Genomic DNA, 4242 nt, shown 5'->3' on the forward strand with positions numbered 1-4242 from the left:
TAGAGATTGAGGTTCAAACAGGAAAAGTTGTACTAGCTGAAAAATTGACAATCCAAAACTATGAAATCAGTGGGCCTGAAAGAGGAGGCATGTACAAAGTAGAATAAGGATAGCATGATGTTTCGGTGCTTTTATCCAATGGAGAAAATTTGCTTGACCCAGTTTTGAGATAATCTCACCCTATTTTCTCGGACTTACTAGTATAAAACTTGGTCTAGAATGATCTCTGAGGGTGCTATATTACAGACCTTTATAATTGCTGTCAAAATTTACTGAGCATGTACTGCATGCTCGGTACTGTCTTGAAAAGTGTGCAGCTAATTGCAATCCTGTGCTGTAAGTACTATGATCATTTCCATTTTGTACACAGAAAAATTGAGGCACAAAGTTTCATCACCTGCCCAAGTTCACAAAGAAAGTAAGTGGTGGAAGTGGGAATCTAATTTAGGCCAACTAACTCCCAAGCCCCCTAGTTTAATCACAACACAGTATGTTGACATTTTCATAATGATATTTAAGTTACTTATCTGAAATGATTTCTAACGAGTAAAGGAGATTGGTATAAAGTGATTGTTCATTTCGATTCAAGCATAGAAATGGCAGGCATTGGGTTAGATTCTGGGGACAGAAAAGAACAAAATCCAGTTAGTGTGCTCATAAATATTAAAGCCTGGCAGAATCCTCACAACAGGAATGAGAATGTCAAGGAGGGAAGATGCAAAACTGTATGACAGGAAAGTTTGTAGTAGTGAAGTACTCAAGTCTGAAGCAATGAAGTGTAGGCCTCAGAAACTACAACAGAGGAAAAGTGGAACAGCTTTTCCCCCACAAGTAGACACATTAAACCTTGCAATAATGTAGGCACTCCTGGGCAGATTAGAACTACTCATCTTTCTGTGAGCCTTCTAATCATTCCAGAGCTAAAATATAGGCCTTCAAGAATGTTTCAGATGTACACACAAGTCCATGTAGCCAGTCAAAAGAACGAGGCAGCATCTGTGTTCAGTCCACTTGGTTGAAATTTACTGAAATTATGAAAATATTAGGAAAACCTATCAATGATAAAGAATCATGCTCAGCATAATAAGGATGCATTAATAAAAGCATTGGGGGATGGAGTGGAGAAGTGAGTTGAAGATTAAAGCCAAGCCAAAATATGAACGGGATGTTGCTGCAAGATTAAGATGGTCTTTGGTATTATAAGGAAAGAAAATTAGGGCACATTAATTTATGGAAAGACAGTGAAAACAAAATTGTCCCTTATGTCATCTAAGTTTGGATTTGCTATTTTTATTACCTTTTAAAGATTTATAATAAGAAAAATGCAATGGAGAAATTAAGAATCATTAGGATATAATGATGAGTTTCAAAGACAGCCCTAATGAAAAGCAGGAATATTTAAAAACATAAATCCCCAAATCATATTTCTGTTTAAAATCTATAGTAATGCTCTGAGTCTTTAAAATCCACTGAGCTGAAATATGTGCTTATATTGGCTGTTGAATTATGATTTAAATGTATGCTATATTAAGGAGGTAAAATATTTCTTGCCTTACATGAAACAAATTTAATTGTGGAAAATTGAGGAAAGACAGAAGATTGAAGACACAAAATAGTAATCATTAAAATCTACTGTACTATTTTTAAAAAAGGAATATGTATATACTTTCTTATATTTAACTTGGATAAAACACATGTGAGCAAAATACACCAAAATGTTAACAGAGTTATCTCTGCAATGTGATTGCAGGCATTTTTTTTCTTTTTTCTTTATACTTCTCCTGATTTTTCAGTTTCCATAATGAGCTAGTACTACTTTTATAATTAGAAAAAGGCCATGTTATGTTAAAATAGACTTGTGTCTATGTTCTAGAAGAAGTGAATTATATAATAATAAATTAGACACCAATTAAAAACACAGATCATTAGCAGCATACAGCCAGAGTTTACAAAGAACAACTTAAACCATACAAACTTCATAACTTCTTTTGGCTTGAACTCTAAGATTCAGCAGATGTTATTTTGGAATTTTAGTAAAGGACATAGTATGGTCTCCCGAGGTTTTACTGACAGATGAATTTAAATCTGTTTGGATCAGAGAAACTGCACTTGGTTGAAAAACAAGGCTGTAGGTACTTAAACAAAAGGAAATAATGACCTGATCAAGAGAAGAGGCTAATGAAAGAGCCATAATATCAATCAGCAACCAGCCATAGGGAACAGAGGCATAGCCTAGGCGGCACATGGAGTATTTAAGATGGTAAAAGGCTCTGGTAGGGAGAGAAAATGGCAATACGGCAGGGAGAGATAATGATTATAAAGCACCTGCTTCGTGCAAAGTATTGTGCTAGTCTTTGGTGTATTGCTCTCTTGTACTGTGTGAACAATATCTCTACAAGTTAGGAATTCTTTCCAATTAACAGATGAGGAAATTAAGAGTAAAAAAGACGTTAAATGTAACAAATAGTAAATACTGACAGATACAGCAACTTCTCTATTTACTTAAATGTGATCTGAAAAATAAAACCTATCAATAATGAGTTCCTAGTAAGCATTAAAAAAACAGAGAAATTAGTGTGCTAAGCATTGACAGAAGTGTACTATGTAACATGAAAGGAAAAACTCAAGGGTTTTTGCTTTTCATTTTTAAAATTTTTTAAATTTCGACTTCACATATTACATTTAATAACATGGAGGATACAAGAACAGTTAGTTAGCCCCTTTCTCTACAAATATAGTGAAATTATGGCCAGAATATTGTATCTCGTTATGAGAGATTTATTCCAGCAAAGACAATAAGGTCCATAAAAATACTAAGGTAGTGCCTGTGGAGAGCCTGACTAAATGTTGACTAGGATAAGTCATAACATAGCTGACATGCATAAGCACTTGGAGGAAATGATGGGACCTGATCTAAACAGGATAAGTAGAATAAAAGTAAGGAAAGGAAGAAGCATAGGTCAAATATCAGTAAAAACCTTTCCAACAGTGGAAACTATCAAAACCAGAAGATTTGTTCCCAAAGGAGATTCATGATTTTGGAAGATTTAATACTTGACTGAGTAAACATGAAAGAATAACTAATCGAGAACAGTTCTCAATTTTATGCTTCTATAGATTCATTTGTAAATAAACTGTTGAGCAATGATGCCCCATTTATTCATCAGCATTAGGGAACAAACTGTTCTGTAGAAGTCAGTTCCCCAGATATTGCAGGACTTGCAACAGCCACAGATTTTAAAAAATTTTTCAACTTCTTTAATGGGAAATTATTTAAATTACATTACTCAGATCCTTGGCTTCTTCAACATTCCAATTCAGAATTACGATATGAGATAGCAAAACTATGTGTGCAAAGGCTCCTGGAACATGGGCTCTGGACAAGCGGTGTCCCAGTCTTAGTTCAAGTAGAAAGTAGCTATGACCTTGAAGGTCATTTATCCTTCTGGTCCATAAATATATAAATATATATATATAAACTGGAATTCGGTTGCTGACCCAGCCCCAGCCTTGACTTTCTTGTCGGCACCAGGTGGCACAGCACTCCATCTGTAGGTACCTCTGTCAGCTTCCCCTCTTGTGAGTCTCGCAGGTCGCTCACCCTCCAGACCTTTAGGCCGAGGCCTGCCAGTCTCTGGACGGCTACGTCGTAGGATGGCAGCCACAATCTCTGGGGGCAGATGAAGGTAATCATGGAGATACTGGATACCCTCATTGGTAAGGTACCAGTAGAAATGTCTCCAGGCAAACTGTTCCTTCACGTAGCCCTGGGACTTGAGAGACTACATGGCCTTCATGACATGAAGGTTGGGCACATTCTTGTCTGCCAGCTCTGGGTGCTTAGGCATGTGGACATCCTTCTTGGCCACCATGACTCCCTCCTTAAAAAGGAGTTCGTAAATGGCAATCTGGTTCTTCTTAGGCATCAACATCTCGGCGGCTACAGGGTCCGGGGCCGGGGCTGGAAAGCCATACTTTTTAAAAATATACAACTGTAAATAAAAGTATGGGGAAAATGATCTCATTCACACGTGCAAATGTTTTTCTTTGATGGGTAATAAGAAGTTGAATAAGTGGGTAAAAGGGATTTTAGCATTCTAAAGTTATATTTATGATAACCAGAACTTATTCATTCTGTGTGTAATTAAGCATAAATACACTTTTATCAACCATTGCTCCATTGATTCCACTTTTAAGAACTTTATTGCTGTATAATCAATGTGTGATAAACTGTACAATTTA

At 36.3% G+C, this 4242-nt stretch overlaps 1 pseudogene; it reads right to left on the reverse strand.

Annotated features, from left to right (window-relative positions):
* Positions 1-3437: 3437 nt before the first annotated feature.
* Positions 3438-3965, reverse strand: LOC126953412 (40S ribosomal protein S10-like; annotated as a pseudogene).
* Positions 3966-4242: the final 277 nt, after the last annotated feature.

The sequence above is a fragment of the Macaca thibetana genome, chromosome 4, assembly GCF_024542745.1.
Source record: "Macaca thibetana thibetana isolate TM-01 chromosome 4, ASM2454274v1, whole genome shotgun sequence".
Classification (NCBI taxonomy): Eukaryota; Metazoa; Chordata; class Mammalia; order Primates; family Cercopithecidae; genus Macaca; species Macaca thibetana.